General features: G+C 42.6%; 1 protein-coding gene across 1 annotated transcript in view; it reads right to left on the bottom strand.

Annotated features, from left to right (window-relative positions):
- The window catches only part of MPP7 (MAGUK p55 scaffold protein 7), a gene marked incomplete at its 3' end in the record, with an annotated part of 139,940 nt that extends 132,035 nt beyond the window's left edge, over positions 1–7,905 (bottom strand). The window contains exon 1 of the mRNA XM_084216419.1: positions 7,841–7,905. The remainder of the gene's footprint in view (positions 1–7,840) is intronic.
- Positions 7,906–13,259: the final 5,354 nt, after the last annotated feature.

The following is a 13,259-nucleotide window of genomic DNA, read 5'->3' on the forward strand; positions in this document are numbered from 1 at the left end:
AAAAAAGGTGTGCTGAAAGATACCACAAAAGACTTCCCATTAGCCCTGCTGAAAATAAACAGACACATTTTGCTTGACCTACCCTACTAACCTCAGCAAACTGGACCTTAGCAGCAGATGCCAAGCTCAAGTGACCACTTTCACATCTTCATTGCAACTCCACGTCAAGCCTTTGATCATTTTTCATCTGCAAGTACCAAAGAGATTTCTGCTTCTTGGCCTTTAAGCAGCCTCCTCATAATCCACCACCTGATCTCCCTTGTACCACAAAGTGGGAATACTCATCTCATATACAGAAAGGGATCACATATAGAAAGGGATATACTGGCTACTGCTAAGATAAATTGCAGTTAACTGTTTGTAGATTGTTTTGATTATTTTACCATACTGTTAGATAGCAAAATACAAAACTATAACAATATCATGTATATGGCCTTTGACAAATTTGGACATTCAGCAGTTTGATACAAAAGTAAATAAACTGCAGGATGAAATCTACTTGAACTGGTTTTCATTTCTCTAAATATAACATCATTGTAAGTACACAAATTACTTGAAGTATAATTCATTTTTGCAGTAGCTTACCTTTAAAGTGGAATAAAGTTACTGAGAATATTTTGTATCACAAGAGGTCTTTCCCTTAAGCATTAAAAGAGGAAACACTATTTTCAGAAACGCTCTAAGCACACAAAAGGAAGAACTGTCTATACAAAACTAACTTAGAGCATTCAGAAAATATGCAGATGCCAAGAACTGCACTCATTTCAAAAAACTCTTGCTTTGTGTCTTCTGCTTCTTCCAAACTGCACCCACAAACAATTTAAAAATTCCCTCTCAGATATTCTGATTACTCTCCTACACTCACCCCTGGTCAGTTTACAGCAGCCTGAATTATTTTGCTATGTCACTGCAATGACAGTAAAGGAATGCTGTGTCCCAAGTAGCACAGCCATTTTTAGTATATTATTTTGAAACAATACTTTATGAAATACTGTCTTGGAATATGACTAGGGGATCTCAGGAATAGTTATTTAAGCTAGGCCTCAGGCTGATAGTCACAAAAGCTTGCAGTTTTTATTGGCAAGGTTCTTCTTTCTTCATTTATATTTAATTCCAAGTTTATAAAACTACACAGCTAATTCTGGGAGCTGGTTAAATCCCATGCCAAGTCATAAGCCAAAGACTCCCATGAAAATAGGTCAGATCAAGAACTCTCTGATAAGACATCAGCAACAGAGAAAGAAATCTGCCTCACATTGACTGCCAGAACACAGCCCAGTTTAGCTACATGGAAGAAACATCTCAGCATCACTTAAGGCACTACGACAAGGAGAAGTCCAAGCCAGCCTGACAATACTGTTTGCTCTCTCTTCAGCATTGTCTAACAAAGAAAAGGAAACAGAACAAACACTGTGCCCCATGACAATGCAACTTACTGATTGGGAACCACTGACCTAGGCTGTGGTACCACTACATCAATTCATGTCAGGGCTGAAGCCAGTTCCATACCTGGTGATCCAAACAGCTCATCCCTTGACCCTTTAGAAATAGGCTTTTATTTAAAGTTTTTACCATCCATCCTTTGTTACAAGATTCCTGTATGATCCAGTGGATTAGCTGAGCTTTTCCTTTAGCTTTACTATTTCCAGGACTACTTCTCTGTTCCCTTCCAGCCCAAGTTCAGAAAAAAATTCTCCTGAAATGTGCTGATTCTACTAAAAAAATGGCAAGCATCTGACATTTTCCTTTCTGCACCTCATCACTCTCTGCTTTTTTGCCTGGCCTGAGAAAGGTTTCACTGACGAGGAAGGTGGGGAAGACTCATTAGGGAGAGAGGTTTGATGCAACAATCATCGGAAACTCAAGGTCAAATGTTTCCCTTGGTAACAGCTGCAGATGCACACATATACCCACACACATTCAGTCTTCTTGCAGTGAGGACTGTTTTGTACTTAAACACATTCATCATTAAAGAATTTTTTGTACAGTAGACGTGCATATTAGGAAGAGTTTAGGCATAGAAACATTCACACACAGCCCCCCCCCCCCCCCCCCCAAACAAAAAAAATTATCTAACTACAAAGAAAAGAAAATATGTCATTTCCCAATGTGTTTGTAACTTCTAGTTTCTAGATTTGTGAGTCATTCTGCAACATGTAAACACTGGATTTGGGATTACCTTTCCTATTATAACATAGTAAAAAACATCACAAGATTTAGCACAAGGTAATTAGACATTAGGCTTTCAGTCAGGCTGCGGCATGTTCTTACTTCTCCATTGGGAAGGCAGGCTGTCACACACACCCATATCAAATCTCATATCTCTAGTCAAGCATTCAAGTGGGGAGATAACATCTTGGCATACTACTCAAGAATGAGTTTTCAAGAAGAGGTCATATTATTACTTACTAATTCACGACGATATATTATTTAATGCCTCTAAAAAGTGTTCCAAGAACTACAGAGATCTCTTTCTTTCTAAAGGCAGTAAAATATATACAGAGGAAGAGACATATTCTCTTAATTTCCACTATTCAGGAGATTACATAAGGAACAACAGTAGAGAGACATTAACAGTTGTTAAAGCAGAATCAAAATCTAGCCCTGTTGAGAGAGGAAGAAGGTGGCAATATGCTTTTCATGTGTGTGTGATGACTAGCACATGGGTCGAAAGGCCCACACTAACTGGAAGGCACAAAGGGAATGTTTAGCCCTTTGCTCACTGTCCTCTCAAATGCACACCTAAAAATAAGGGAAATCAGCATTTGAATTTGACCTGCCAGTGAGTGAGAAGCACTCCAGTGCTAGGACAGGGATGAAGACGTCTGGCCTCTGTAGTGAGGACACTGTCCTTGTAGCCAGGGAGCCAGAAGCATGCTGGAATCCTGCAGACAGACAGCAGCAACTCCAGCCACGCCTGTGCAGGCACTGGAAGAAAGACACACTCTTATTTTTATCCCACTGCTGAGTGACCTTATGAGCTGCAAATTAGCAGCTAAAGAAATATCTAACCATAAGCATCACACACAAGATGAGATTTGCTTTTAGACAATTGACCGTAACTAAATTTATTACTTATATCTTTACAATGTGGGCAATAGTAAGGAATCACAAAACATAGCTGCTCTGACACAGTAGAAACTGTTCATACAAACACACTGAACAGAAGGTCCAATTACTTAATACTTCCCTGTTACTATGGTCTGTTAGCGCTAGACCACATTAATGTACATGCATGTTTTCTTGTCAGCAGTCTGGAGATATTCCATTTGTATTACCGAGGTGATTTTTTCATAGAATCAAAGAATGGTTTGGGTTGGAAGGGACCAAAGAGATCACCTAGTTACACCTCCACTGCTGTGGGCAGGGATACCCCCCACTAGATAAGACCTCATCTGACCCAGTCTTGAACACTGCCAGGGATGAGGCATCCACAACTTTTGTTTTTTCTTCCTGAAGTATCCACCATCCCAACTGAACAGCTTGTGAAAATGTACATTTTCACAATGACACTACATGTCACTCTAGACTTTCACCTGTGATGACAGCAGGTTTGTTTTAATAAGCTGCAGTGTTTTGATAAGTAATGCATGTGTCTTTTGAACTGATACATACATTTTAAATATTAATGCTGTATCAAAGCTAAATGAAAGCTTTAGAGAAGACAGAGTAAGCGATTTAATAAGGCAGGACATTTAACTCCCTGATGTAAGTTAGCAGCACTTAAAAAGGTGAGCTCAGTCCTTGGATAAAGAAACCAGAATACCTCTTATTTTCTTTCAAGTGTAATTGCTATCACCCATAGGAAGTCAAGACAGCTATGTGTAATTCATTAAATAGTGTGGTAAAGCTGAAAGTCTGAGGAGTAAAATACAAATTCAACATTAATGAAACGACTTTTACTCAACAGCCATCACATGTCCACCTACACAAAAAAGCTACAGAATTAAACATTGTGTTACAATTGCTGTCTGCCTCCATTCACAGAGCAGTTAAACAGACTATTTACGTAAACTTATCTTCCTACAGGATGCTTTACTTCTGGACCGTAAGAAAAAGCTAACAGCACCTCTGCTTTGCTGGCCCAGAAGTGAACTACTGGGGACAGAGTTACTGGGTTGAGATGACCCATCTTCATATGATGCATGTTAGTTATGGTTCTCTGTACTTTTTTACAGTCAGTTAAGGTGATAATAACCAACCAGAACTGATTTGGGTCACACACACCCCCTAGACAACTCTTCTCTAAATATTAAAAGAAAAAGAGCATTTGGCAAAATTTCTTACATTCCCTTGGTGTTCTATGACTTATTAAATATAATTAGCAGATCAGCCAGCTTCTACTGTGACAAAAGGTTACTCAGTTTGCAAACCTTTCCTAATAGGTATTACCTAAGACTCCTGTGCTGTGTGAAATGTGTGGGCTTGTTTTTTCTCAAAATCCAAATATTTGTCATATTAATGCCTGCACATGACTCTTTAAATCGGGTATCTACAAAAAAGTACGTTTTACAGCTCTGGTAGAGTATCTTTCTGTATCTAAAATATTTAACATCTTCTTCCACAGCCATGTCAGCTGAACAGTCTTCTTTTCGGACAAATTTCTGTATTGGTTTCCAACACCCTTCTATTCCCATCCCAAGCTTTTTTTCCTTTGTAAAGGAAGGTATTTAATAGCCTTAATGCATCAATGTGACCAAGTTTAATAAAAGGCCCTAATGAGAAGGAATCTTCATTATCTTCATTAATAAGTAATAAATGCCTATGTCATGAAATCGAGAGTTAAGATAATGTTTAATACTGTACATAGTGCTAGAAAAGTTTCCATAGCTTCTGGGAAGCAAAAGCCTCCACAGCTGGCACAATGAAGTTTTCAGCTTTACTCCAGTTGCCAATCTGGTAATTTGACTCCCAGTAAGTCCCTTGTCTTCCCTCCTCCAGTAACTGCCTTGTTAATCCTTCCCTTTGTGGCACTCACAGCAAAACTTTGCACATCTAACTGCTCGGGAAGACATTCTCCTGCTGCAGTCCAGAAAGCTGTTATTTCCAGTGACAGTTTCTCCCTCAGTCTGGCTGACAGCATGCCCACCATCCCCTAGAAGCAGCATCTTTCAGCATCTCTAAACAGATGGAGACTACAACAGCATTCAACTATCTACATTTGCAAGTTGCAGCCATGGTTCTAAACAAAGGAAAACATCTGTCTTTTCTACACTCAATACAAAAATGTGTTTGCTGGACAACTGGTCTCTATCTTGCCTCAGTACTCAGCTGCTGCACATGATTTTTGCTCTCCATTTTAACCATCAAGATTTCTTGAAGGCAGCCAGTCCTCCCTGGGGAGCACCCAGGGTGTCTCGCCAGGTCCCACGGCAGACATATGACTCTCACAGCAGTCAGATGAGGGACCAAAGGCACCCTTCAGCACTTGGCTCAAAGCATGCCATTCACAGTTTTATCCTCTGAGGTTTGCTTGCCATTTTGATACCCTTGCTCAGCTTGCTCAGACTGGTGGAGGCAGCTGGAAGGTGCTCCAAGTCACTGTCTGTATCACGTTTCAAACACTCGACCAGCTTTCGAAGCAGAGAGTCACACACTGCCGCTCAAGCCCTTTCAGACTTGTTGGGCTGTAGTACTTGTAGTGTCATTTCAGTACCAAGACAAAGTTTCTAGCACATATAATTTTGATGTTTTAAAGTCACAGATTTGGATCCTTAGAGAAGTAACCAGTCTTTGAGTAACAAGCCTACGAGCTGTGGTACTGGATGTTCCCATCCTCACAGAAATCAAATGCTGGGACTGAAGTTACAGGTTAGCTCGATGTGTACTGGAGGTAACACAGATTTGCTGAATCAGTTAACCTTGGAGACCAGGCAGCAAAAGACTCCTTTCAGGGTCTCTGGGATTCCCAGATGGCAAGAGAGCAACAGCAGTGTGAGGACAGAGTGTGCCCCAGGCAAGACAGCTAACAAAGGGCTGCTGTTTGTCTTGGTGGGAGCAGCCCTAACTGCCTTGGGCTGGTAGGAGGGAAAGCACTAAGGGAGGAGCAAGGATTTTCAGATATGATTTAGAGTAGCGATTTCACACCTTCGTTAAGCTTTAGCCTTCATTCACCTTAACTAGGCAGCAAGCTGCTCAGCAAGCGGATGGTTTTGGTCGCTTCTCCAGCCTTGCTAGTTTCAAGATGATGCAGCTCTGGCGTTCCCCCTTCCACATGCACATTTCAGTTACAATGCAATCCTAACACAGAAGTTAACTGTGTTCACAGCTTCCCAAATGACCCAGATTACAATGAGATAATTAACTGCTCATGAACGACTATTCACTGAAAACGTCTATCACAGTATCTCTTCAGCCAATGAAAATCTTCATTATTGTATCTGGCAAATCTGAAGAAATTCAGGACTGTTTCTTTAGATTCAGAATTAGACCAGGTTTAGTTCTTGTTTTCCAACTCTTCTGGACCGTGATAAATAAGCAAAGCTTTTTATCAGCTGAACTTGTAAGGTGTTTTTTAAAACCACAAAAAACCCTCCTTATATGCCAGATGAAGCCTCTGATTCAGTCATATCGATGTGTGAAATAAATATACTTCACTCTCATGCATAATTAGCAATGTCAAGTCTGTTTCTTTAGATAGCATTCATGGCATATTGTCTGTGAAGTAGCAGCTCTGCACTTCGTATCTGAAACTACTTTGTTCCTCTCAGAACAGCTTCACCGCCTAAACCAAGCTCAATCCACTAAACAATACATTATGAAAGCAATCAAGGTTTTCTACGCTATTTTTATACATGGATGTGTGTGTTCTCAAATTCTGAGACACAATTAGTAGTTCTTGTTATGAGTAAAAAGAGTTACCCAATTTTTTTTAAAAAAGGGGTTGCAGAGTTACAAATTGAGGTGGGAGCTGGTTGCTGGCAGAGGAGAGTTCTTTGTTAGCCTCATGTTGTAATCACCTGTTAAGAGTCGGTCGTTAACTCCCTATTGTTGAGAATTCCTCCTTTTGTCAGTACCACCCTGCCTGCTGCAAGGTGGATGGCCCTTCTCAGGCAGTGAAAGGAGGGGACATCGGAGGGCATGCAAAATAACCTCAGACCCAGAATGCAACGAGAGAAGACCCCCACCAAACCCACAGAAAAGACCCCTAAAGCGACGAGCCAACCCAGAATCAGGAGATCGAGGTGATGTCTGGACATCAGGAACAAATCCAGAGCCTGCAGACATGCTAAGAACCTTTGTTGCCCCTCATCCCAGCCAGAGAGGACCTCGGCTGGAGCCAGGGACCCTGAAGGGTGAACTGAAATAGTTAACAAGGGGTTAAGCCCCACGGCTGTCCTAAGGACGGAACCCCCAGCTCTGCCTCCTCCCAGTCACTCCTGGGAGCGGTGGTGGGGTGACCGTGGACCTGTCAGGCCTTCCTACCTGAGCTGCTCACTTTTAATAAAAGCATTAAAAAGGAGAAAAGTCTCCTGCCCTTTTCATTTCAGCTCTGATGCAATTTTACTTTGTGCCTAAACTTGCTACACAATTTATGATGCAACTTGTTTCAAAGTCAGTCCTCAGTAACTGTTGGCTGTTTTTGCAATACTTCACTATTTTTTCAATACTTCTATCATATGTGGTGATATAAGAAATTTGAGTCATTCTTGACTCAAAAAGAGGCTGTCTTTACAAGTACACAGTTAGAGTACACAGTTAGACAACACACAATACTTATACCACAGAATGGTACAACACTTTCACAACTTTATTTATTGCTCAGGACAGCAGAAAACAAGCAACAGCCTAATTCAGTATCAGAAAACAATGAGCAAGAGTCATCACAAGGGAGTCGTACCTGGATAACTGTTTTCACTTCAACAGCAGCATAAGATAATGCATTTTTCAGACTGCCAAGCTGAGAGTATGGAATCTGAAAGAAAAGGGAATGGGTAATAGTAATGTGACATTCTAGTCAGTATTGGACATACTACATATTTGCATTTTTTTCCTTCTAATTGTCAGAATAAATTTAAATTAGTTAACTTCCAAATATCTGATTCCTATGAAACTCTGCAGAAACAAGAGAAGTCAAAAGACTTATTTTAGCTGGAGGGAGAGAGGATTTTAAATTGCATATTTATTCTGGCTCCACACTCGTCCTAGATAAATTTGTCTTAAAATTATAATTAAGCAAAATAATTATTTCAAAATAGGTACAGGTAAACATCTGTATGACTTCAGACATATAATCTCATTTTATACATGAACAATATGCAAATTCTGATCCAAAATTTTAGGTGTAAACCTTCTACTGCTACACTGAATGTGTCTACTTTACAAAGCCCTTAAGTACTTGTGACTTCTTGCCTGTAGTAAAGATGCTCATTTCTTTGTTTCACCATAGCTAATTACTCTGCTTTGAAAGCTACCAGTGAGCTTTAGACCACAACTGGCTGTGCACACCGACATCGAGCAAATGTCCATTATGCACTGCCTACTGCTCTGACACACTGAGAACACTCCGGGTCTCCCCTTGGCAATAAACTGCAGAATTGGAGCAGCAGACCACGGAATACACGTAGGGGCAGGCCTGGTGTGTGTGTATGACAAGCACCTGACAGTCAAAACAGGATCAAGGCAGGCCCGTTCCGTCCATGTCCATGTGTCACCATGTGACCATGTGTCCATGTGTCACCATCTCCTCTGCACACGGCAAACTACAGTACAGTTCATCTCACCAATTGATAATTACATATAATATAACTCCTCTTTAATATAGTTTGTAGTTACAGTTTATGGACTGATTCAACTATTATCTTTAAATACTGATGTCACTGAGGATAGAAACCATGAGTTCATTCCATGAGCTTTTTGCTGCAGGCTTATTACATCACTGACGAAAAAAAACAATAAAGATGTTGGCCACTGTGGCAAGATGTGATTCTAAGAGATTAAACAGACTGAAAACCCTTTTATATTAGCAGCTCATCTTTTCTTCAAAGATTACCACTGTGATATAAGACTGATTCTAGCCATGATTCATTATGTAGATTGATAAAACATTTTCAGGACAAAATCTGGAGTCCCAAAGACTAGTCTGCTTAATGATACTGGCTTGAGAACACATGGAATCTGTTAGCCTACCAAGGTAGGGGGAAAATTCAAGTTGTGTTCTTTGGTAGTTAAGCATAACGAAAGCAGATATCCAAGAACATCAAAATTTTGTACATATTCAGACATGCCTTATTTTTTATTTCTGATGGGCTTCCCCTAAATGCAAGAGTGACAGCTAAAATAAAGAGCATGTCAATGTATCTATCATCTATTTCTGTCTTTGAAAACTTATTTGTCAAAGAACTTAACACTTTTCATAGTAATGCTCAAAAACGATTCAGTAAAATACAAAACATGGCATCAGAGCTGTTCTCAGAACTGCCATATGGCCAACATGACACAGGACAGAGCTAGTGGTCTGGGCTGTCAAGGGCTTTTAAGGATACTGCAGTGTAAGTTATTTGAAGTGTATTAAGTAATGTTTGTGCTCTATTTCTGTAATACAGGGCAAGGTCCTGTATTAGATAAGTATATGATATCACTTGTAATAGAAATGTGCACAACCTACTGAAAGCAGGTATAAATAAATTCAGTTTTATTGTTGTACTTCTAAGACTAAAATTAGGAGGGCACAATTTAATATACTCCATGTTTTCTTTAACGAACAAAAACCAGCAGCAAGCAGGAGATGAGGTCAGGAAGAATACACACACCATAGCCTGGGATTAAACTGCATTAGCACAGCTATGTGGGAAGCTTTCATCACTCCTACACATAATTCATGTAGTTCTAGATGGTCAAACTTGCTTAACTCACTGCAACAACTTTCCAAAACGTACTCTACAAGGCAACTAACAGACACTTTGCTAGCAGCAAGACTGGATTTTTTTCCTGCTTCTCTACTCATTATCATAGCAAGTTCCACAGTAAAACTTAAAAAGAACTAGCTTGGAGGGAAGACACTACTGAATGAGTTTTTATAGATCCATTCTACTCCCTTCCACATGCTAGAATTAAATGACAGGCTCACGGGTGGCACAGGTGCTTGCCACACAGAATGGGAAGATTCAGTGCATGAAAGCAGAACTAAGGCTGGAGTTTCAGTGAAAGGGAACATTGCAACACCATAAGATGGGAGTTGCAGAAGATTTAACATCATCTTCGTGAGAAGCACAGTACTCCTGCAAGGCACTCAGGAAAGGACTGGAAGTTGCCACTTGGAAAACATACTTGTGATCATTTCCTATCAGGTGTTGGGATGTTAACAAAAATGCAAATAAACTTACAAAGTAATAGCACATTCCTTAGCTTGCTTTTTCTGTACCTGGTATTGACTTTTACACTGTACTCTTAAAAACTTACAGCTCTGACACGTGCCTAATTTAAAATTTAGCTTCCTAACTACACGCTCCTACACAGAAAACATTTTATTACAAACACAAAAATACAATACTAACTCAGGTTCAAGGTCCATCTGACACAGTATCCTGTTTCTAATAAGTGCTGCTAGTGGGTGCATGGAGAACAAGAACAGAGTAAACATACAGCTACCATTCCTTGATGTACTTTGCCAGCTGACAGCAATCTGCAGCTCTGGGACTTCCCGTCTCCTTTTAAGTGTACACATGTAAATATAAACACACTGACAATGAAGTCCAAACCTAGTCGATGTCTGAAATAATTTATATCAAGCCCTCAGCATTTAGGTTACTGCTTTACTCCTTTTCAGACAGATGAATAAACTGGCACAGTTAAAACTGATGACTCTCATTCACTCTTTTCCTAGCTCTGCATGATTAAATCACAAACCCTAAATTAACTGTTGCTTTAAGACAGCTTTTAGAAGCTACATGCAGTCACACACCCTGAATGCAAAAAATCTTAATCCAAACAGGGACATCTAGCAAAATCCTAATGTTAATTCTAAGTGAGATTATAGATTTGATCATCCACATCAATTAAGGACAAAGAATACTTTCAGTAAGTGAATAACCTAGTAGTAAATTAAGTAAGGTATTTCTATAAAAACAGCTAAGATATAACATCCCTGCATAAAAGAGACCTGATGGATGATAATACTTACCAAAATTCTAATTACTATATTTTAAAATGAACACCTACAAAATGCCTCATTAAAAGGCTCCTGATCTAAGTAAACTTAAAATAAGAACTCCAGACCTCATCCAAAAAACCTAACAGTAAAAAAAACCAAATCCTGAATTCAGCTACCAAAGACAGCCATGAGGTCTAATGGTGTTGATCACCACTGTCCAGACTGTTTAGTCATCCTCAAAGCAAGAATTCTGGTGCTGGGTGATATGGTTTAGTGCTTATTGGGGTTACAGTGATAGTGTTGATGGGTTCACGGTTGGACTTGATCTTAAAGGTCTCTTCCAACAATGCCGATTCTATGATCACTGAAAGCTATTGCCCCTGAAGTTATTTTACAGTTTATTTTGAGGGAATAAAAAAGCAACGATATGGCAGGCTGTTTAAGAAATCAACTCAATTAAGAAGCTCTGGAAGAACAGAAAGGCACGTTGTTAAAACCACAGGTAAAATAAAACGAAGCAAGGAATTCAGAAGTGAAAGCACGCAAGTAGCATGCAAAGGCACCTACTGCTCTTCCCAGCTCTTTGCTCAAATATCATCTACCTTCTCCACATGCAACACGCCAAATTAATAGCTATTTATTGCTCCACGCAGATTAAACGTAGGCATTAACAGGAGCTGGCCTCACGGGTGAATTAAGTTATTACCAGCCAATTCATAAAAACGCCTCCTGTTCCCGATACCCCATAAATTGAAGTTGATAGGTCTCCAGAGCCCGGCTGCGCAGTCCGGTGTCCCTTAATGGCTCAGTCACATCCATTACTTGCCAGAGCGAGCTCTGCGCAACGAATCCCGGCAGCCCGGCAGGTTTTAAAAGCCGGAGCACTCGCCGTGATTAGATCCACCGTGAGCTCCCCCGCCCGCTCCGGCACGGCCGCCGCTGCCCGCGGGGGGGTCTCGGGGAGCCGGCGCTGCCGCACGGACCCGCCCGCCCCAGGGAGCCCCGCGGGCAGGGCAGCGGCTCCAGGGGGGCTCCCGGGGAGGCGGCCGCGGCCATCTCGGAACCGGCGCCTCCCCGCGCTCCCGGGACCGAGCGGCCACAGCCCGGCACCTGCCGCATCCCCTCGCTCGCCCGCCGACCCCTCCCGAGAAAATCCCTCCGGCGCGCCGCGAGCGCCTCGGAGCCCTCCGCCGCGACCTTCGCCAGCTCGCGGACCGCCGCGGGGCTGCGGCTCGTACCTGCGGCCGGGCCTGATGCGCGAGCGTGGCTCAGCTCCGTCTACCCGCGGCTCCGCTCGCCCCGGCTCCGCATCGTCGCTGTCGCTACCGCCGCCGCGCTGGGCCGGGCCGGGCGCGCCGTGCACCGCCCACCGGGGCGGGGCCCGAGGAGCCCAACGGCCGCGCGCCCACGGCCCGCCCGCTCTCAGGGCCCGCGCGCCATTGGCTGGCGGCGGGAGGGGCCGCGCGGGGCCGGGCCGCAATTGGCCCGCCGCGGAGGCGGGGGCCCGCCCGCGGGGGGCGCGTGACGCCGTGTGGCGGGGCTGGGCCGCGGGTCCCGCGCCGCGAGCCCCCCGCGGGATGAGCCCCCCCCCACCCGCGGGATGAGCCCCCTCACGGCGCGGCGAGCGCGGGCCGCGGGAGCCCCGTGGGGTCCGCCGCCGGACGGAGCTGCCAAAAATTCATTGCGGCTCTGCCCGAAAGCGAATGCAAAGCTCTTCACACAGTTACCATTTGTGCTGTTAAGCTTCTTCCTATTTTTGTTTATTTATTATGCCAATGTATTTCAAGTCTTTGAGTTAGAACAGCTTGCATACACACTTTTTCCTCTCTAAAAATTTGCTAAAATTGTTTGCTGGATATATGAACTCGCATCTTGTTTGGACCCTTTTAGCAGTAGAGTCTCAGATCTTGCAAGCAAAGGTTGGAAAGCATCGGTCAGGGCTGTGCACAGGGGAACGGCAGTGATCTGCAGCAGCTGTTTGTCCAAGCCCGGGAAGGACTAGTGACAAAGCAAATTAATTCATTTGTCAGCTCCGGGTCTTCTGTTTAATGCACATGCTAGCAGTGAACCACATTCTTTCACTGCGATCCAACTATTTTGTGACAATGCGACGACGTTCCTCTAATGTTTATTGAAAATATCCTTAAAAGGTACGGCGGGAAAACAA

This window comes from Fringilla coelebs (genome assembly GCF_963513975.1).
Source record: "Fringilla coelebs genome assembly, chromosome: 1".
NCBI lineage: Eukaryota > Metazoa > Chordata > Aves > Passeriformes > Fringillidae > Fringilla > Fringilla coelebs.